Below are 23162 nucleotides of genomic sequence, written 5' to 3' on the forward strand. Positions count from 1 at the left end.
CTCTGTGTGAGATCATCATGTAACTTTTGGTTTGGGTAGAAGCAGTGTTGAAACTAGTCAAATCACCATCTTAATCTGAGTGAGAAATGTACATGGAGCTCCCCCACCCTTCGGACTCGCTATTAGGAGCACAAGCACTGCAATTTTCCCAAGAGCCTGAAATGAGCATAGAGATTCAAAATGTTTGCATACATATGTACGCAGACACATGCATATAAATATATATGCAGATACATATGTAAATATTCACATGCAAATACTTTTACACATTGACATTCACATGTATAAATGAACATTCACAGACATCGACAAGTGACAATATATGTGTACATACATCCAGATGCACACAAGCAGTCATATGTGCATTGCAGTATTGGTGTTATATTAAGTTCTGGATACTTTGATGTCTGTGCATTGGTGTGTATGCCCATTTATATGGGGCTATGTATGTTTGTGCATTCACCTGTTTGTCTCTATACATTTACGTATTAATTTGTGTTTATGTATGCTCAATTATATGTGAATGTCAATGTGATATTTTAAAAATAAATTTAGAGTACCCAATTCATTTTTTCTAATTCAGGGGCAATTTAGAGTGGCCAATCCACCTACCCTGCACAGTGTTGTGGGAGCGAAACCCACGCATACACTGGGAGAATATTCAACCTCCACACAGACAGTGACCCAGAGCCAGGATTGAACTTCGGACCCCGGCGCCGTGAGGCAGCAGTGCTAACCACTGTGCCACCGTGCTACCCCTGTCAATGTGATATTAATGAGAAGACCAGAGCCTCCAAACCATAATATTAATGGTGTGATACTCTGATGATGTTCTGTTAGGATTTAATTCCACCTAATCTCTTCCCTGTGATCGATAAGTGCCTCGTGCACCTATACGCAGACACAGACATGGGCAAATAGACAACCATACACATACAGAGACAGATTCAGACACAAAGACAAATGAACAGACGCACATGCACAAGGACAAGCAGACACATATACAAACAGACAAAGACACACACATTCATGCACACACAAGAACAGACACAAACGCATGTTCACTGACACATTAACAGACAAATAGACATAAAGACAGACACTTAGATCTGCACACACACTGAAATGCACACAAACACACATGTCCACAGCTTTTCCTTTGCTCTTACAAAGGGTGGAAGGAGTGTAATTCCATCCACATTCCTGTAATTCCCCACAGAGTCCTATGAAGACCTTTCACTCTGCATTCATCAGTCTAAAGGAATTGCCAACATATTAGGAAGTGAATTTGAGATAATTGAAAGCCTTTTGACGCAGGCTGAAATTTTATTGTCTGAATATGAATGCAGGGAGCCTTAGGGGCAAGTCCACAGAATTAAAGAGAGTGCGATCAGCACAGCCCCTGCTATCCTTTAAAGCAATGGCAGCCAATTCAGATCAAGGCAGATAATTTGCAGTAAAAGCTCTTGTTTGTCTGCCATATCTGGACCTAGAGTTTCTGCAGCCCTCACACAAGTAATTCTCCTATCTAGTTGTTTAGATCAGGGGTCAGTGCTTGCGTCAGTGTCTGTCATGCCAGCCATGTTCAGTTGTAAATAGCTGTTTGTTTTGATCATATTGCAGGCCGGTTGAGTGAAATGATGAAACTGTTCCCAAGGGTATCATTGATGGTTTATTGTTCTCAGGTGTGAGCAGATAATGGCAAGGTCAGCATTTATTGCCCATCCTTATTTGCCCTGAGAAAATGGTTGTGCACTGCCTTCTTGCATTGCGGTAGTTCAAGTGAGACTTGCTAGGCCACATCAGAGGGCAGTTAAGAATCAACCACATTGGTGTGGAACAGGAGTCATTTACAGAAAGGCAGAAATCCTTCCTTCAACGACATCAGTGAGCAAGTTGGCTTCTCACAACAATCAACAGTTCTATTGTTAATTTTGTATTCATTATATTGTTAAGATACACAGATGAAGGGCATTGCTAAATTAAATACAGAGCTCTTATAAAGAGACTGCTGGGACACTGGGTTAAAGGTAGGAAGCAGACATGTGTAATGCTACATTCTGTAAATATATTTATTATAGAGAAAAGTATTAGAATCATAGAATTTACAGTGCAGAAGGAGGCCATCCGGCCCTTGGAAAGTGCACCCTACCTAGGCCCACACCGCCACCCAATCCCCGTAACCCAGTAACCCCACCGAACCTTTTTGGACGCTCAGGGCAATTTAGCATGGCAAATCCACCTAACCTGCACATCTTTGGACTGTGGGAGGAAACCACAGCACCCAGAGGAAACCCATGGGGAGAACGTGCAGACTCCGCACAGACAGTGACCCAAGCCGGGAATCAAACCTGGGACTCTGGAGCTGTGAAGCAACTGTGTTAACCACTGTGTTACAGTGCCTCCCCCCCTATTAGTGTCTAGTGTCACACTTCACTCACTGGCTTGGGATTGAGTTAACATGGTGACAGAGGATGTTGCCTAAAGGCGAAGATTGAAAACTAAGAAAATATTTTTTGACCAAAGATTGTAACATGGGGCAGCACGGTGGCGCAGTGGTTAGCAATACTGCCTCATGGCGCGAGGACCCAGGTTCAATCCCGGCCCTGGGTCACTGTCCGTGTGGAGTTTGCACATTCTCCCTGTGGTGGTATGTATTAGGGGTAATACGGTACACCATGATGCCGACAGGCTATTGGTAGATGAATACTGGGTCCTGATAGGATCTGCCGTCTACTGGGCTCCACCCAGAAATGCCGGTATAAGAACCCAGGTTTCTCCCAGCAGCTGCATTCTGTAACCGAGCTGCTGGGGAACAAGTTCTGCTCAATAAAGCCTTTAATTGATGTTACCTCAACCTGCCTTGCGTCATATTGATGGTCCTACAATTTATTGAGCAGACTTTTAAAAAAAAAAAACCGAAGTAGGAAAATCGAGCTCTGCATCACCCCGGAGTGCCTGCGAATCACGCCCCAAGCAGCTAACTCTACCTCTATTTTTAAACATTGGCTGGCGTGTTTTGAGGGCTACCTCCGAACGGCCCCCGGCAAACCAACGGACGAACAGAAGATGCAAGTCCTCTATTCCAGGGTGAGTCCCGACGTCTACTCACTCATCGAGGACGATTTCCCCGCGGCCATCGCCGCGCTGAAAGACATCTACATCCGGCCCGCCAACCAGGTTTTTGCACGCTACCAGCTCGCGACACGACGACAACTTCCCGGAGAATCGCTGGACGAGTTCTATAATGCTCTGCAGATCCTGGGAAGAAACTGCAACTGCCCGGCGGTAACGGCGAACGAACACACGGAGCTCCTGGTCCGCGATGCGTATGTGGCAGGTTTGGCTTCATCCCAGATCCGCCAGAGACTTTTGGAGAAAGAATCTCTGGGTCTCACAGAAGCTCGGGCCCTGGCGGCATCCCTCGATGTGGCCTTGCGAAACGCCCGGGCCTACGCCCCCGACCGCACTGCCGCCCCTTGGACTCCGTGGACCCTCGCCGCGATCGACTCTTCGGCACCCCCCCCCACCCCCGCAAACCTGCGCGGCCAGAACCCCAGACCACCCGGGGGGGCCCCGCTGCTATTTCTGCGGCCAACCGAAACACCCCCGGCAGCGCTGCCCGGCCCACTCGGCTACCTGTAAAAGCTGCGGGAAAAAGGGCCACTACACAGAGGTGTGCCAGTCCCGAGGGGTCGCCGCGATCTCCGGGGAAGAAACTGGACCACCGACTCAGCCCCCCCAGCGACCCACGTGCGGCCAACGGACGCCGCCATTTTGGGCCCCGGACGCCACGAGGGAGAGATGGGCGCCGCCATTTTGTCCACCCCAGACCGCGTGCGATCCGTGGACGCTGCCATCTTGGCTGACAGGAAAGGACCCCGACACGGATGGCTCCATGCCTGACAACGATGATCTGCTGCGGCAACCACGCTTGGCATCGATGACCCTGGACCAGTCGCGGCCCCGGACGCTCCAGACAGCAACGACTACAGTCCTGGTGAATGGGTACGAGACGCCGTGTTTAATCAACTCTGGGAGCACGGAGAGTTTTATTCATCCGGACACGGTAAGACGCTGTTCCCTTGTAATTCGTCCAAGCACCCAGAAAATGTTCCTGGCGGCGGGATCCCACTCCGTTGAGATCAAAGGGTTCTGCATCGCAAACCTAACGGTGCAGGGGAGGGAGTTCAAAAATTACCGGCTGTATGTCCTCCCCCATCTCTGCGCGCCCACACTCCAATGCAACCTCCAGAGCTTAACAGTTAAATTTGGCAGCCCTATACCCCCACTGACTATCTGCGGCCTCGCGACACTCAAGGTTGAACCGCCTTCCTTGTTTGCGAACCTTACCCCGGATTGCAAGCCCGTCGCCACTAGGAGCAGACGGTACAGCGCCCAGGACCGAGCATTCATCCGGTCTGAAGTTCAGAGGCTGCTGAAGGAAGGCATCATCCAGGCTAGCAACAGTCCCTGGAGAGCCCAGGTGGTAGTCGTAAAGACCGGGGAGAAGTAGAGGATGGTCATCGACTATAGTCAGACCATCAACAGGTACACTCAGCTAGATGCGTACCCTCTCCCCCGCATATCCGACATGGTCAATTGGATTGCTCAGTACAAGGACTTTTCCACCCTGGACCTTAGGTCCGCCGACCACCAGCTCCCCATTCGCCCCGGTGACCGCAAGTACACTGCCTTCGAAGCAGACGGGCGGCTATACCACTTTTTAAGGGTTCCATTCGGCGTCACGAAAGGAGTCTCGGTCTTCCAACGAGAGATGGACCGAATGGTTGACCAGCACGGTTTACGGGCCACGTTCCCGTACCTCAACAACGTCACCATCTGCGGCCACGACCAGCAGGACCACAACACCAACCTCCGCAAATTCCTCCAGACCGCTAACGCCCTCGACCTCACCTACAACAGGGAAAAATGCGTGTTCAGCACCGACCGTCTAGCCATCCTGGGCTACGTAGTGCGTAATGGAGCGATAGGCCCCGACCCTGAATGCATGCGCCCCCTTATGGAGTTCCCTCTCCCCCACTGTGCCAAAGCCCTGAAACGCTGCCTGGGCTTCTTTTCTTACTACGCCCAGTGGGTTCCCCAATACGCCGACAAGGCCCATTCACTAATCCAGTCCACTACTTTTCCCCTGTCGACAGAGGCATGCCAGGCCTTCAGCCGCATCAAGGCGGATATCGCAAAGGCCACGATGCGCGCCATCGACGAGTCCCTCCCCTTCCAAGTCGAGAGCGACGCATCAGATGTAGCTCTGGCGGCCACCCTCAACCAAGCAGGCAGACCCGTGGCCTTCTTCTCCCAAACCCTCCACGCTTCAGAAATTCGCCACTCCTCAGTGGAAAAGGAGGCCCAGGCCATAGTGGAAGCTGTGCGACATTGGAGGCATTACCTGGCCGGTAGGAGATTCACTCTCCTCACTGACCAACGGTCGGTTGCCTTCATGTTCGATAATGCACAGCGGGGCAAGATCAAGAACGACAAGATCTTGCGGTGGAGGATCGAACTCTCCACCTACAATTATGAGATCTTGTACCGTCCCGGAAAGCTGAACGAGCCGTCCGATGCCCTATCTCGTGGCACATGTGCCAACGCACAAGTGGACCGTCTACAAGCCCTCCATGAGGACCTCTGCCACCCGGGGGTCACTCGTTTCTACCACTTCCTCAAGGCCCACAACCTCCCTTACTCCGTCGAGGATGTCCGAACAGTCACCAGGAACTGCCAGATCTGCGCAGAGTGTAAACCGCACTTTATCAGGCCAGATAGAGCACACCTGATAAAGGCCTCCGACCCTTTGAACGCCTCAGTTTGGATTTCAAAGGCCCCCTCCCCTCCACCGATCGCAACACATACTTTCTGAACGTCGTTGACGAATACTCCCGTTTCCCCTTCGCCATCCCCTGCCCCGACATGACCACGGTCATTAAAGCCCTCTGCACCATTTTTACACTGTTCGGTTTCCCCGCCTACATCCATAGCGTTAGGGGGTCCTCCTTCATGAGTGACGAACTGCGTCAATTCCTGCTCAGCAAGGGCATAGCCTCGAGCAGGACGACCAGTTACAAACCCCGGGGGAACGGGCAGGTAGAAAGGGAGAATGTAACGGTCTGGAAGGCCGTCCTACTGGCCCTCCGGTCTAGGAGTCTCCCAATTTCCCGCTGGCAGGAAGTCCTCCCGGATGCCCTTCACTCTATCCGGTCCCTGCTGTGCACCACGACTAACCAAACGCCTCACGAGCGCCTCCTTGTTTTCCCTAGGAAGTCTTCCTCTGGAACATCACTTCCGACCTGGCTGGCAGCCCCGGAACCCATCCTGCTCCGGAAACATGTGCGGGTGCACAAATCAGACCCGCTGGTGGAAAGGGTGCATCTCCTCCACGCGAACCCGCAATATGCCTACGTGGCGTACCCCGATGGCCGACAGGACACGGTCTCCCTGAGGGACCTGGCGCCTGCCGGAGCTCTCCACACCCCCCCAACACCAATCACCCCCCCAACACCAATCACCCCCTCACTCCCGCTGGCGCATCCCGTAGCCACTCCCTTCCCGGGGGGATTGGTTCTCCTCCCAGGCCCGCCCACGAGTAAGGAAACAGGGGACAGCGCTACGCTCCCAGAGACGACAGGACTCGAGCCAGCACTATCACCATCACCCGGCTTGAGACGATCGAAAAGGACGACCAGGGCACCCACCCGGCTCGTCGAATCGCTTTAAGTCATGTCAATGTTTCAGTAGCCCAGTAAAAACATAGTTTATAGTTATGGCACAATGCCGACCCTGTTTGGCCCAGTTAAAGCGGCATTCTTGTATATAGTTAATAGTTACGGCACAATACCGACCCTGTAAACCCCTACCACCATGCGACCCACCATCCCGCCGGGTTCCTTTTTAACAAGGGGTGAATGTGGTGGTATGTATTAGGGGTAATACGGTGCACCATGATGCCGACAGGCTATTGGTAGATGGATACTGGGTCCTGATAGGATCTGCCGTCTACTGGGCTCCACCCAGAAATGCCGGTATAAGAACCCAGGTTTCTCCCAGCAGCTGCATTCTGTAACCGAGCTGCTGGGGAACAAGTTCTGCTCAATAAAGCCTTTAATTGATGTTACCTCAACCTGCCTTGCGTCATATTGATGGTCCTACACTCCCTGTGTCTGCATGGGTCTCACCCCCACAACCCAAAGATGTGCGGGTAGGTGGATTGGCCACGCTAAATTGCCCCTTAATTGAAAAAGAAAAGAATTGGGTACGCTAAATTTATAAAAGAAGAAAAAGATTGTAACATGAATTACTTATTTGAAACAACTGGCTGAAGACAGGTAATAATAATAATCTTTATTAGTAACACAAGTAGGCTTACATTAACACTGCATGAAGGTACTGTGAAAATCCCCTAGTCGCCAAACTCCGGTGCCTGTTCAGGTACACTGTATGAAGTGTCAGGGTGCGCTTATACACCATGGTTCTCAGAATATGAGCATTATAACCACTGAAAAATAGTGTGTATATGTGGACATGGGGCATGGCTTTACCAATTACAGAACAAGGTGTGACCTTGGCATTGTCACTTCCTGACAAAAGCAAAATCAGCAGCCAATTTTCTTTGTGAACTGGCTTTCCCTCAGTTGGAAACTGATGAAAGTTTGGCTATTTTATTGAGATTCATGGATAAAAATTATAAGCAAGATGATCAATTAAATGCCTACGAGGCATGGTCAGGCTTGGATAGATTTAGAAAAATGGATGGTTATTCCATTGGGAAATATATCATGGATTTATGTAAAAGATTTCAGAAATTCCATTTGGAAATTCCTGGTTCAGTGCTTATTTTAAAATTGTTGGATTGTGCTAAAGTGTCACACATGGAAAGGCTCCTGGTCTCAACAGGAGTTTGATTCAGGGCAGCACGGTGGCACAGTGGGTTAGCACTGCTGCCTCACGGCGCCGAGGTCCCAGGTTCGATCCCGGCTCTGGGTCACTGTCCGTATGGGGTTTTCTCCCCGTGCTTGCGTGGGTTTCGCCCCCACAACCCAAAAATGTGTAGGGTAGGTGGATTGGCCACGCTAAATTGCCCTTAATTGGAAAAAATGAATTGGCAGTGTCATCTGTTGATATTGCATTTTGTAATATCTTGTTACTCATTTGCTTTCTGCCAGAATGGTCTTATGCTTGATGTTCAGTAACACTCGAAGTCTTCAAATAAAGCAAATACTGTTTATTGAGTAACGATAATAAATTAACTATGAGTTTGTTCACACTTCAATAACTATAAGTGTAGATTAGATTAATAAGATTAAATATATAAAGGGCAGCACGGTGGCGCAGTGGGTTAGCCCTGCTGTCTCACGGCGCCGAGGTCCCAGGTTCGATCCTGGCTCTGGGTAACTGTCCATGTGGAGTTTGCACATTCTCCCCGTGTTTGCATGGGTTTCGCCCCCACAACCCAAAGATGTGCAGGGTAGTTGGATTGGCCACGCTAAATTGCCCCTTAATTGGAAAAAATTAATTGGGTACTCTAAATTTATTTTTTAAAAATAAAAATAAATATATATAATGAAGATTAACTACACCTGCACACTAAGCTATCTCTCTCTAACTCTGTTCACTAGTCACTCCTAATACAAAGAGGTGGGAACTCTCTCTGAGTTTACCTTTTATACCCATATCTGGTGCTGCAATCTGAAAATGAATTGAAATGAAAATCGCTTATTGTCACAAGTAGGCTTCAATGAAGTTACTGTGAAAAGCCCCTAGTTACCACATTCCGGCGCCTGTTCGGGGAGGCTGGTACGGGAATTGAACCATGCTGCTGGCCTGCCTTGGTCTGCTTTAAAAGCCAGCGATCTAGCCCAGTGTGGTAATCAAGTGGTTATCTAGCACTGGCTTATGGATGTTAACCCTTTACATACATTCAGATATACAGATCACAACATCATCGAAGATGGGGGACTCAATGATTTCAGCCTTTAAAGATTGTTCAGATGTGAGAAATGTTAATGGCACCAGGTCATAAGAGCTTGAGATCATGCCACGCATGCCATGTGGAAACCGCAACGCAGCGGGGTCTCACTTGGTTGCCCGAGGCCGACCTCTGCCTCAGTGACTGCCCTCTCTCTGGGCTCACTGACCAGGTCCCTTGCCCACCGCTCTCTGCGGTGAGGGGCTCCAATTCTGGCGGTCCCTCACCAGTTTTCTCTCTCTCTCGGCGCTTGTGGACTGCCTTCTCCTGGGGGGGGGGGGGGCAGACAATGCACAGTGTGAGACATGGATGTGAGTAGCACAGGGGACATGCAGCTGGTGGCCTTCGTGGCCAAGGCACCCGGCTATGGTGGTCGGTATGGGTGCTGGCACCAGGGTGGGGAGCGAGCACACTGTGGCAGGTGGGGTTGTTTCGCCCTCCGGTTGGGATGTGAGTTACGGGTGTGTGGGACAAGGGTTAATAGAATCATAGAATCTACAGTGCAGAAGGAGGCCATTCAGCCCATCAAGTCTGCACTGGCCCTCGGAAAGAGCACCCAACCTGAGCCCACACCTCCACCCTATCCCCGTAATCCAGTAACGCCGTCCAACCTTTTTGGAGACTAAGGGCAATTTAGCATGGCCAATCCACTTAACCTGCACATCTTTGGACTGATGCCAGGCTACCTACTCATCCTGGCTGCCCTGGGAAGGTTCTGCAGCTTTTTTGGGCAATGCTGGCCGGTCCTGGCGGTGGGGCCCACGGTGCTCACCGCTTCTGCCATCTGTGCCTAGGCCCGGCGTATGGCGATGGGTGGTAGCCTTCTTCCCATCCCGGGGAACATGGTGGTCCACCTCTCCTCCATGGCGTCCAGCAGGGTCTCCAGCTTGGCATCTTCAAACTGGGATGCCGCTCTTTGTGCTGCCATCTTGTTGGCTGGGATGAGTGTGTGTGGGGAGTGGAATCTAATATACGGCTGTAGCTTGTCAGCCTCTCGAATGGTAATCCCCAAGAAGGACAAAGGCAGCAGCGACCTATCGCCTGCAAGTTCCTCTTCAAGTTACATTCCATCCAGGCATGGAAATACATTGCTGCCTGGTGAAAATCCTGGAACTTCCTCCCTAACAACACTGTGAAGGTACTTTCCCAACATGGACTGCGGCGTTTCAAGAAAGCAGCTTACCCACCATCACTTTGTCAAAGGCAATAATAATAATAATAATCTTTATTGTCACAAGTAGGCTTACATTAACACTGCATTGAAGTTACTGTGAAAATCCCCTAGTCACCACACTCCGGCATCTGTTCGGGTACACAGAGGGAGAATTCAGATGTCCAATTTGCCTAACAAGCACGTCTTTCGGGACTTGTGGACCGGAGCATCTGGAGGAAACCCATACAGACACAGGGAGAACATTCAGACTCCGCACAGACAGTGACCCAAGCTGGGAATCGAACCCGGCTCCCTGGCTCTGTGAAGCAACAGTGCTAACCACTGTGCTACCGTGTCGCCCATTTTAAGCATACACAATAAATGCTGGCACCCTTATCCCACAACTGAATTTGAAAAAGGTGACCTTGTTCTCTCCTCTCCAGATTCTGCCCCTTTCCAGAGAATATCTTAACAAAACTGCCTGGGTGGGGATTAATAATTACTCAACTTGCAACAACTCATGTGACATAACCACAATCACAGTGGGGTGTAGGTTTTACAGACCACAATTATTATTGCTATTTAAAGTTAAATAGAGATATGAACCACAAAAGTTTGACAAAATGCAAGCAGTATAATTTATTAAACCAAGTGAGGTAGTGGTCCATAATGGGTCAGTTATCCCTGTCCCTGTAAGGCAGATCACCATCACCTTCTCAAGAGCAATCCGGGATGAACAACAAATGCTGGCCTTGCCAGCAACACTCCCATTCTATGAAAGAAAAAAAGAAAGAATTTTCGAAGAATCATAGAATCCCTACAGTGCAGAAGGAGGTCATTTGGCCCATCGAGTCTGCACCAACCCTCGAAAGAGCACCCTAACCCTGGCCCACCCCTCCACCCTACCCCATAATCTCACCTAACAGTTGGACTCTAAGGGGCAATTTTAGTATGGCCAATCCACCGAACCTGCACATCTTTGGACTGTGGGAGGAAACCGGAGCACCCGGAGGAAGCCCACACACACACTGGGAGAACGTGCAAACTCTACGCAGTTACCCAAGGCCGGAATTAAATCCGGGTCCTTGGCGCTGTGAGGCAGCAGTGCTAACCAAGAAATAGTATGTTCATTTTGGTTCTAAGAAACAAAATCCTGATTACCTGCAAGATCTGTGCAATGGGTTGTAACTTCTTGTGTAGGGCCACACAGATTGTATCGAATAATAGAACAGGGAGTTTCAATTAGCCTTTGGTGGAATCAATGCCTAGAATTCACAAGTGTCAGGATGCTGGTTAGGAGACTAGATTTTAATCCTTGATTTTTTTCTTGTCAGATTTCCAAACAATCTTAATTATATAATGGGAGAAACAGCACAAATGCCTCTCAGAAATTCACCTTTACATTCATATGTACAAATGTTCAATATAAAAAGAATCAAATAAATAAATCAAGGCAAGCGTAGTTCACAAAAAATTTCAGACCTTTTATAGCTGAACCATTTGCAATGTGTCACTCAATCCACAAGTTTCCAGTCAAATTGGTCTGTCAGCTGAGATGCAACCAATCATTCAAAATGGACCCACAATCAGCCCATTCAGACAATTAAAAAAATGTTTTTTTTAGAGTATCCAATTCATTCTTTCCAATTAAGGGACAACTTAGCATGGCCAATCCACCTGTTATGTGCCAGGGTTTAGAGAATCCCAAAGTGTATCATGGAGTTCACCTGACCCACAACTTTTAATAGATTGTGGTATGGGGAGCACATGGCTCACTCTACAGGTATGGTATAGCAGAAAATGGACCAGTGGTTTTTTAAAACAAAACAATGTTTATTCTATGAACTCAAGTTAACCTTTTTAAAACAAACAGTGAATATCTTAGCAACCAGTAAATCAAATCCCCCCCCCCAAAAAAAAGAATACAACACTAAGTAATCTGTATGCCGTCCTTTTAACATCCAAAAGACTTAACAAACCTCCAAACAGGAGCACATCAGGGTTTACATTCAAGACTGAAAACATTTATACTTCTTCTGAATTCACTATCTCTACCTCCCAGCTTTGTTTCAATCAGTAATACCCACATGTCCAGTGGCCATTTCATTTGTTTAGCTACCTTCTCAAATGAAATGAAAAAGGCTTCCACTTCCTTCTCGTCAAATCTTGGCAATGCGTGGACATATTTAAATAGATCCCCACCAAGCCTTCGACTTTGACGCTCTTTCTCACTATCCTCATCACTATCATCCAACTGTACGTTTCACTTTACGTCTGCCAATTTTAACTGACTGTCATGTTTCATGGCCATTTTCTGAAGTTCAAACTCTCTCTCTTTATCTTTTTCCCTGATCTGTATCTCCCTTTCTCTTTCTTTTTGTTCTGCTCGGGCTATTCTTTCTGTTTTCCTTTCTTCTCTCTCTTTTCCTTCTCTCTCTCCTTCTCTTTCTTTTTCCTCTCTCTCTCTTTCTTTTTCCTCTCTCTCTCTTTCGTAGTCAAGCTGCTTTAATTCTTTCTCATGTTCCATTTGTTTAATTTGCAACTGAATTTTTGCCATTTCCAATGAATCAAACTGTATCTCAGGCAACTTTAAATGCTTAACCACCATCATAATTACCTCATCTTTTCGCATTTTGTCAGGCAATGTTAACTGCAATGCTTTTGCCAAATCTAACAGTCTGCTTTTAGTCTCTGTCCGTAAGGTACTACGTGTGACAGTCTCCACCCCCAAAAACTTCTGAGCCTCTGAAAGAGCCATTGTCCACAACACACTTAAACTAAAATACCACACCTGAAAAGCAACCAAAATATGCTCACCCCTCACTGTCTTTAAATTCACTAAGCCAATCCAATAGATAGACTTTTATCCTGGACGAGCCCCCAATTGTTATGGGCCAGGGTTTAGAGAATCCCAAAGTGTATCATGGAGTTCACCTGACCCACAACTTTTAATAGATTGTGGTATGGGGAGCACATGGCTCACTCTACAGGTATGGTATAGCAGAAATTGGACCAGTGGTTTTTTAAAACAAAACAATGTTTATTCTATGAACTCAAGTTAACCTTTATAAAACAAACAGTGAATATCTTAGCAACCAGTAAATCAAATACACCCCCCCCCCAAAGAATACAACACTAAGTAATCTGTATGCCGTCCTTTTAACATCCAAAAGACTTAACACACCTCCAAACAGGAGCACATCAGGGTTTACATTCAAGACTGAAAACATTTATACTTCTTCTGAATTCACCAAATGATTGAGATAGTCCTTCATGGCAGAGATCAACAGCAGTGCAGCTCACAGACACACCCAAGCTTTCTCAAACTGAAACTAAAAAGCAGAAGTGGAGCTCACCTCCACCCACACTTTGACATCACTCCAGTAACATGAGCAGCTCCATTTCTTAAAGGTACATTTCTTAAACACTCATTTCTTAAAGGGTACTCTCACATGACACACCTGTCCTGCACATCTTTTGGGTTGTGGGGGCGAAACCCACGCAAACACGGGAAGAATGTGCAAACTCCACATGGACAGTGACCCAGAGCCGGGATCGAACCTGGGACCTCTGTGCCGTGAGGCAACCGTGCTAACCACTTGCGCCAACGTGCTGCCCTCCATTCAGACAATTCCAAATGTCATCTCCCCCTGCTCCATTTAAATCAGTGAACCAATTTGATTATTGAAACAAGCAGATAGTCTTTCTGATTCTTAATGATGAAACAAGCAAAAGCAGCATCTCAACACTTCCCTTCTCATTGCTCTGCTCTCGGTGGGCCTCACAGGATCTGCAGAGGGTGGACAACCTGTTCCTATATTCCTGTCATCACCAGTCTGAAGGTCAGCTGCTTGGAGATTGCTGAGAACATTCCACATTGACTCTGCCTCTTGCTGTGCCCCATTCCTGCACGTAGACACTCTATGTGTGTTTTCTTTTTTTGGGATACCTGGGTGAAGGGAGGTGCAGAACACAAACAAGGTTGAAATAAGTACAAGAGTTGACGAGGTAAATCAGGAAATAATGATTTGAGGACAAATGTCTGGAGATGATAGGAGATGACATCATAATAAGTTGGAATGGGAGTGCAATTTCAATCATATTGAGAGTTTGGGATAGAATTGCCAAAATATTATTGGACATATAGGTTTCATAGAACATACAGTGCAGAAGGAGGCCATTCGGCCCATCGAGTCTGCATCGGCCCACTTAAGCCCTCACTTCCACCCTGTCCCTGTAACCCAATAACCCCTCCTAACCTTTTTGGTCACTAATGGCAATTTATCATGGTCAATCCACCTTACCTGTACGTCTTTGGACTGTGGGAGGAAACCCGAGCAACCGGAGGAAACCCACGCACACACGGGGCGAACGTGCAGACTCCGCACAGACAGTGCGGAGAATTGAACCTGGGACCCTGGCGCTGTGACGTCACAGTGCTATCCACTTGTGCTACCGTGCTGCCCCTATTCATCAGATAATATCCTGCCTCCAACTGCGCCACACCCACATTGGTTGTCTTTGTAGCATATCACCATTCCGTCGGCAATTGGAAATGGAACTGACTTGCCTGTGACTTCCAGACAAAATATTTATTTGTCAATTTATGTTTTTAAAATTCTTTAATAGTTGTGGGTGTGGCTGGCATGGCCAGCATTTGTTGCCCATCCCTAATTACCTTTGAACTGCGAGGCTTGCTAGGTCATTTCAGAGGGCAGTTTAGAGTCAACCACACTGCTGTGGGTCTGGAGTCACATGTAGGCCAGACAAGGTAAGGACGGCAGATTTCCTTCCCTAAAGGACATTATTGAGCCAAATATGTTTTTACAACAATCAATGATAGTTTCATACTCGCTATTACTGAGATGAGCTTTCAATTTTATTAATTTAATTTAAATTTCACCAGCTACTGTGGTCAGATTTGAACCTGTGCCCCAGGAGACTAGAATGAGCCTCTGTATTGCTAGTCCAGTCACATTATGATACTCAACTGTTGTCACACCACCGCCCCCACTAATTAATTTTAAAATTTATAAACACAAGTATTCCGAGATAATGGAAAAAAACATACAATTTGTAGTGCCCGTGATTTTCATCTTACAGACGTCGACTGGGAGATTAATCTTCCATTTTTAGAGGTATAAGTACAATCCTGGAAGGTTGGCAACCCTAGTTCAGATGGAAAAAAATGTCAATAGTTATGTACAAGGATCAGAGATTTATAATCTTGGAAATGGTAAACACAGGTCTCACTGTCTTTGTGCTAACCCTTTCCTCCTCTTTCTGCTTGCTGTATTTGTTTATAGTCTGGCTGTTCCGACAGTGCCACGGTCATTCAGAATGTAACCAAATCTGAATGACTCCATTTTGCATCTCTTCTGCACGCACATATTGTTCAGCCAGGCTATCCAGCTCACCTCGACTTAAAACAGCAGCAAAAGGTCGTTCTTCCATAATTCTCTGCAATTTAAAGGCTGGGATTGAATTCTGTCTTTAATAACTTCAGTGCCTGTTCTCTGGGCTGCGAGCACTTGGCGTGTTGTAATAATGCTCCAAATGGAATTGAAGCCTTGAGGCAAGGCAGTGAATCTATGAGCCCAGAACTAATGGCTGCTCATTATCATGGGGATATGAGAGGCAGCAGCTGTTTAATCATGTATGACCATGTGACAGAGCTCTGTGTTGCCCATGTGCATCAGCAGCTCCAAGGAAAACATCAGTCTTTTAAATGTTGTTTGTACAATCAGCTGCTTTTTTCCGCATTTTAAATCCGGCTGCTTTAGTTAAACCATGATAAGCGCATAAGCAGCACCTCCCCTTATGGCCTTTTGGGCAAAAGCTGCACCCTGTCTTACACTACGATCTATATACTTGTAGGTCCCAGATTCAATTTTCAGGGCAGCATTCAGGTCATTAGAATTGGCCTTGTGTCCTGAGGTAGTGGGAGACTAGAATTCACCAGGGTTCTTTTTCCATTCATACATCTCCAATCTAATGCATGTGTGGATATTACGTGTGCTTGGTATTAAAGTGAAGCTCCTGTGACAGTATAGCCGACTGACACTGACTGTCTCAGCTCACATGTAAGAATTGTTTCTGCAATCCTGTGTTGGTAGCAGGAAGCTTAGCTGTGAGAAGCACAGGCCACAGATGTGTTCTCGGAATTACGTTGGCTACCAGTCTAGCAATGCCTTGATTTAAAAATTTAGATCCTAGTGTTCAAATCCCTACATGGTCTCGGCCCTCCCTATACCTCTAACCATCTGTACAGTCCTTCAATTACGTTCCTCCAATCTTAGCCTCTTATACATCCAAATTCTTTTTAAAAACATTTTTTTTTTTTCTATTTAATGTACCCAATTCATTTTTGCCAATTAAGGGGCAATTTAGCATGGCAAATCCACCTAGCCTGCACATCTTTGGGTTGTGGGGGCGAAACCCATGCGAACACGGGGAGAATGTGCAAACTCCACACGGACAGTGACCCAGAGCCAGGATCGAACCTGGGATCTCGGCGCCCTGAGGCAGCAGTGCTAACCACTAGGCCACCATGCTGCCCCCTTACATCCAAATTCTAACCGCTCCAATATCAGTTTCACTGGTTTCAGTTACCAAGTATTACGACCAGCCCCAGGTGAGGTTCCCCAAAAGTTGATGATCTGGGTGAGACCCCTTGATTTGTCACCGTCCAGCTAGGATACCACCAAATTGTTACACAACCCAGGTGAGGAGGGATGATTGGCTCCATGTCTCTATTCAACCCACCTTCTGATGGTAGCAACAAAGGTTTAATCTAACACCATTCCCATTCCCTTGGATACCTTTTCCAGACCCAATATTTTAATTTAATAAGGAACCAATTTAACCAGGCTTTCTTGAGTTAAGATAGAGTAAGTTTATTAACTGCTAAAAAGATAAGGAAAAATGGTAAAACACATGCTTCTACATTCATATGGTTTAGAAATAAGAATAGAGTCCAATGGTAAGTAAATGTAAATAAAAAGTTTTACGGAACAGTTTTTGAGTTGCGAGGAGTAGATGATGCATTGCAGCTGATACAGGTTGATTTCTGTAGTTTATTCTTCTGTTCAGGTGTTCTGTAATTCAGTGGAGAGATTTCAACTTTTTTTTTCTAGCTGCGATCCTTCTACTGCCTGATTGACTTTCACAGTTAGAGAGAGAGTTTTAGATGTTCCTGCAAAAGCTGGCTACTTTGCAGGGGCCCTGCCTCGGTCACTGTATCTCTTTCACTGTGGCAATCTTCCAGCTGCTTTTCTCACAGCACACAAACACAGATCGACCCTAGGCAGCTCTCTCAGCTAGCTTTTAACCACCATCTTTTTGTATTTCACCCAGAGTCCATTCGTCGGTCTAGGCAATTATACTCGGGGTCTTTGGATGAGTTAGACATTATGTTCCTTTGTCTTTACCAGAGAAGGTAATTCGTTTTTGGATTCTTTTACAATAATCATATCTGGGACCACAGGGAGGGGTTTCATTGTTCCTTAGGGAAACCCCCTGTAGCCATTCTTGTCAGTGGCTAGCTGTACATTCTCAGCCATCTTCAGGGTCTCTGTCCATTTTTAAAAGAGAAAACTCAGGTCTTTTTTAAAGTCCAATGTTTTTGTGTATAATTCCAGGGTTTTTTCCAACATCATCATAACACAAAGCTCTAGTGGAAATCGTTCCCCAAACATCTTCAACCCCCTCTCCTCCTTTAAATTGCTCCTTAAGGGGTGGCACGCTGGCACAGTTAACACTGCTGTCTCACAGTGCCAAGGACCCAGGTTCGATCCGTGTGGAGTTTGCACATTCTCCCCATATCTGCGTAGGTCTCACCTCCACAACTCAAAGATGTGTAGGGTAGGTGGATTGGCCAGGCTAAATTGCCCCTTAATTGGAATTTTAAAAAAAGATTGCTCCTTAAAAGCATCTCACTGTTCGAATAGCTCTTTATGTGGCTTACTGTTAGATTTTATCCAATAATGCTCCTATGAAGCACCTTGAGATATTTTACTCTGTTAAAGGCACTATATAAATGCAAGTTGTTTCTATAAAATGGATTCCCAATGGAGGTGCATCCTGTTAAGTACAGGAGTACTGCTGGCACCCATGGATCTGTCCCACAGCAAGAGTTAGCACCTGCAGGAGAAAAGGGAGGAAAAGCATATCGCTCTAAAAGCCTTTGACACAGTTGACCACACAAAACGTTTGCCTACACCTTTAGCCCAGCTTGGTGCTCCTGCTCTTACCTGCCTACCCATAGTCAGAGCATTTTTAACAATGGTTTCTCTTCCTATCCCCATATTGTTACCTCCAGATCGTCTAAGTCTTGTTCTTGACCCCCTCCTTTTTCTCACTGACATGCTGCCGCTTGATATAATTCTCAGACATGGGTCAGTTTTCGCACATGCACTGATGACACCCAACTCTATCTCTCCATCACCCCTCTCAACCTCTCCATACACAGTTTCTATGCTTTCAGGGTCCTTTGTCTAGCATCTAGTCTTGGATGGTGGTGCACCCCAAAAGGGTGTCAGTTTCTTCAGGATTCTTAGAGGCTCTGGACAATACAGCACGATGGAACTGTTCATGGGCTGTCTGCCTCCGTGTAGAGTGAGTTGTAATTTACTCCAACTTAGCATCAGGAATATAGAACATACAGTGCAGAAGGAGGCCATTCAGTCCATCGAGTCTGCACCGACCCACTTAAGCCCTCACTTCCACCCTATCCCCGTAACCCAATAACCCCTCCTAACCTTTTTGGTCACCAAGGGCAATTTAGCATCGGCAATCCACCTAACTTGCACGTCTTTGGATGATGGGAGGAAACCGGAGTACCCGGAGGAAAGCCACGCAGCTATCGCCTAGGTACAATTCCAGCCCCATTATTGGACACTAAGGCTGACGCAAGCTAATTGCCAATAGGCTATTTACCCGAGCTGAGCTTTTGACCTTTTATGCTTCCCATCACAAAGACTACCTGCTTCCATCTCTACAACATTGTCTGCCTCTGCCTTTACTATTTCAGCACATCTAGGACCAAAGAAATATAGAAAGGTTGTGGCACAGAAAGAGGGTATCAGCTTATTGAGTCTGCACCAGCCAAACAAAGCGGAAGATAAGAGAAATGATCCACTTATTTTAATCCCACTTTCCAGCACTTGGCCCGTAGCCTTGCAGGTTAAAGCACTTCAGGTGCAGGTCCATGTACCTTTTAAACAAGTTGAGTGTTTTAGCCTCACCCACCAATTCAAGAAGTGAATACCAGTTGCTCACCACCCCCTGGGTGAAAAGAAATTCCCCATGTCTCCTCTAATCCTTCCACCAATCACCTTAACTATATGCCCCTGGTAATTTACCTCTCAGATAGGGGAAACAAGTCTTTCCTATCTGGGTTCCCCATAATTTTATATATCTCAATTAGGTAATCGCTCAGCTTCCTCTGTTCTTTTTTTTCTAATAAATTTAGAGTACCCAATTAAGGGGCAATTTAGCGTGGCCAATCCACCTAGCCTGCACATCTTTGGGTTGTGTGGGTGAAACCCACGCAAACAGAGGGAGAATGTGCAAACTCCACACGGACAGTGACCCAGAGCCGGGATCGAACCTGGGACTTCGGCTACGTGAGGCAGCAGTGCTAACCACCGCCACCGTGCTGTCCCCGCTTCTTCTGTTCTAAGGAAAACAACCCGAGCCTGTCCAATCTTTCCTCATAGCTGAAATTTTTAAGCCCTGGCAACATTCTTGTAAATTTTCAATGCACTCTCTCCAGAACAAATATGGCCTTTCTGTAATGTGATGATCAGAACTGTACACAAAATTCCGTTTTATACAGTTCTAGCATTAGATCCCAGCTTTTGTATTCAATGCTTTGTCCAATATAGGAAAGCATTTCATATGCTTTCTTTACCACCATATCCCACCTGTGTTGCCACTTTCAGGGACATGTGGACATGCAATCCAAGGTCTCTCACTTCCTCAACCCCTCTCAATATTCTCCTGTTTATCGAGTATTCCCTTGCTTTGTTTACCATCCCCAAATGCATTAACTCACGCTTTTCTGGATTGAATTCTATTTATCACTGTCCCGCCCCCTCAACCAAACCATTGATATCATTCTGGAATTTACAGCAATCCTCTTATTATCAACTACATGTCCAATTTTGGTGTCATCTGCAAATTTCCTTATATTGCCTTCCACATTTAAGTCCAAATCATTAATATATACAACAACAGCAATGACCCCAACACTGAGCCCTGTGGAACACCACTAAAAAAAAATCCATCGACCATTATCCTTTGTTTACTGTCGTTGAGCCAATTTTAGATCCAACTCACTACCTTCCTCTGTAGCCTACAGGATCTCACTTTTCTGACTAGTCTGCCGTGTAGACTTTTGTTAAATGCCTTATTAAAATTCATGTAGACAACATCCACTGCAGTACCCTCCTTGTACTTCCTCAATATATTTGACTAAGTTAGTAAGACTCAATCTTCCTCCAATAAAACTATGCTGACTATCCCTGATCAATTCTTGCCTTTCTAAGTGACAGCTAATCCTGTCTGTTAAAATTGATTCCAATAATTTGTCCATCTGTTTTTTTTAAAATTCCAATTAAGGGACAATTAAGCATGGCCAATCCACCTACCCTGCACATCTTTGGGTTGTGGGGATGAGTCCCACGCAGACATGGGGAGAATGTGAAAACTCCACATGGACAGTGTCCTGGGACTGGGATCAAACCCGGGTCATCGGTGCCATGAGGCAGCAGTGCTAACCACTGCTCCACCGTGCCGCCCATTTGTCCATCTGTTGATGACATACTCATCCATACCTTTATCATTTCCAGACTTGACTTTTCTAATGCTGTACTATCTCTGAAGAAATTCCCGATGCTGGTCCTTGAGATCTCAGTGGGCTAATGCAGTGACTAGTGTGTTGTGTGTTACTCATTAGACATGGGGAATGGACAATTGAGCAGCTAAACATATGTGATACTATAGTTCAGAATGAGTTTGCACTTCAAGAGAGGAGCGGGGAAAGGAAATAGGGATCCTGCTGGTGAGAGGACTCTCTGAAAGGAGATGTAACAGTGAGACTATGAAAGAAAGACTTACATTTCCATAGTATCTTTCAGGATCTCAGGATATCTTAAAGCATTTTACAGTACTTTTGAAGTGTAGTCTATCTTGTAATGTCAGAAACATGGCACCCAATCTCTGCCCATCCTGTTCCCCAAAACAGCAGATAATGAACAGATTTTTTTGTGATATTGCTTGAGGGATAAATATTGGTTAGGACACCAGGCAGAACACCCCTGCTCTTCTTCAAAACAGTGCCATGGATATTTCCACCGAAGAAATGAAGCTCAGGTTTAATGTCTCATCCGAAAGATGGTGGGCGCGATTCTCCGCTCCCCCGACTAAGTGCCCACGCCGTCGAGGTTCACGATGGCGCGAAACGGCCCCGATCTCGACCGATTCAGGGCCCAAAAATGGGCTAGGATCGGGGCCACGAGAAACTCGGGGGGAGCGTGTCGCGAAAGCAGTGTCGTCAGTGCCCACCAGGCATTGGCGGCGCATGAAAGCGGTGCCGCGTCACCCGCGCAAGCCAACCTGCGCATGCTTGGTTGCCGTCCTCCCCGAGGCCGCCCCGCAAGAAGATGTCGGATTGATCTTGCGGGGCGCGGAGGAAAGGAGGTCCTCCTTCAGAGAGATCTGCCCGCCGATCGGTGGGTGCCGATCGCGGGCCAGACCCTTTTGAGTCCTACCCTGGTGAAAGAACCCCCCTAGCCCCCCCACAGGCTGCCCCCCTAGCGTTCCTGCGCTGTTCCCGCCGGCAGCGACCAGGTGTGGATGGCGCCGGCGGGAAGCCAGCGTTTTGGGCAGGCCGCTCGGCCCTTCTGTGGCCGGAGAATAGCGGGTGTAGCGGAGAATCGTCATTTTGAGTGTCCCGGGTGATTCTCCGGCCTGCGCCGTGCAGAACTCGACGGGGCCGTTGTCGCCGCTTGGGTGAATCGCGGGAGGGCGTCGGACCGGCGTCGCGGGGAAAAATGGCGCACCAGGCGATTCTCCGAACCGGCGCGGGAGCGGAGAATCGCGCCCGGTATCTCTGACACTGCAGCACTCCCCCAGTACTACACTGGAGTATTAGCATAGATTTTGAGCTCAAATCCCTGAACTGGGACTTGAACTCAGTACCTCATGAGAATCAGAGAGGAGACATACCACTGGAGCCACAGCTAACACTTGGGAAGTTAAATTGGCCTTGGGCAGTTATGCAAAACAGGTGATAGTGAATCAGCTGTTTGTCCGGTTTTCGATGCAAACAACATTGAGAGGATAGAAAAAGGTCAGCAATTCACCAATGCTCAGTTTGCACTTCAGCTGCAGACCAAGTTCAAACTCAATCATTCCATATATAAAAAAGCTGACAGCAAGACTAAAAGAAGTTCTGATATTGAACGTCCCTTTAATAAGGCGCGAGGTCTGTCCAGTTTTGGAAGGGGATTTCCTGCGGAAACCGAAATGACATTTGGCTGGCTCCAGTGCTCAAATACGCCTGTTATGTGGGTTCGAGAGAACAGGCAGAAAGTTTATAAAGCGTTTCAAATATCAACATTCTTTAGAGCGTTCATATACAGAATCAATTGCATTTAATCTAAAAGCTAGGACTGTCGGTGTTATTGATGTGCGTCACTCCACCACATTAGATACAGAACCCTGGGACTTTTATGGGCCCTGTAACCTTGACAGCAGACTGAGTGTGTGGGAACGCGGGATTATTTACAATCCAGCCGTGTCCTTCATCCTGTTGAACAAAAAAATACACACAAAATGAACAGTGCAAGGAGGCTCTGAGAGAAAACTAGTAACTGATAATGAACCGAGCTGGGTATGTGCCACAATTTCAAGGAGATAAGTTAAACACAGTGACTTTTCAGATCTAATTACAGTAAATGTCTAGTCTACTCAGGAGCTCTGTAGCTATTTATAGACCCAGGAGAGTAGGTGAAGGCAGCA

At 46.9% G+C, this 23162-nt stretch overlaps 1 protein-coding gene and 1 long non-coding RNA gene across 2 annotated transcripts in view; one reads left to right on the top strand and one right to left on the bottom strand.

Moving 5' to 3' along the window:
- Positions 1–23162, top strand: part of LOC140394184 (trinucleotide repeat-containing gene 6A protein-like) — a 383091-nt gene that overhangs the window by 81726 nt on the left and 278203 nt on the right. The window lies entirely within an intron of this gene.
- The window catches only part of LOC140394186 (uncharacterized), a 63683-nt gene continuing 51581 nt past the window's right edge, over positions 11061–23162 (bottom strand). Inside the window, exons 2-3 of the long non-coding RNA XR_011935828.1 lie at positions 15208–15305; positions 11061–14085 (exon numbers count right to left, since the gene is read on the bottom strand). This is a non-coding gene — a long non-coding RNA (uncharacterized lncRNA). The remainder of the gene's footprint in view (positions 14086–15207; positions 15306–23162) is intronic.

The sequence above is a fragment of the Scyliorhinus torazame genome, chromosome 17, assembly GCF_047496885.1.
Source record: "Scyliorhinus torazame isolate Kashiwa2021f chromosome 17, sScyTor2.1, whole genome shotgun sequence".
NCBI classification, from domain to species: Eukaryota; Metazoa; Chordata; class Chondrichthyes; order Carcharhiniformes; family Scyliorhinidae; genus Scyliorhinus; species Scyliorhinus torazame.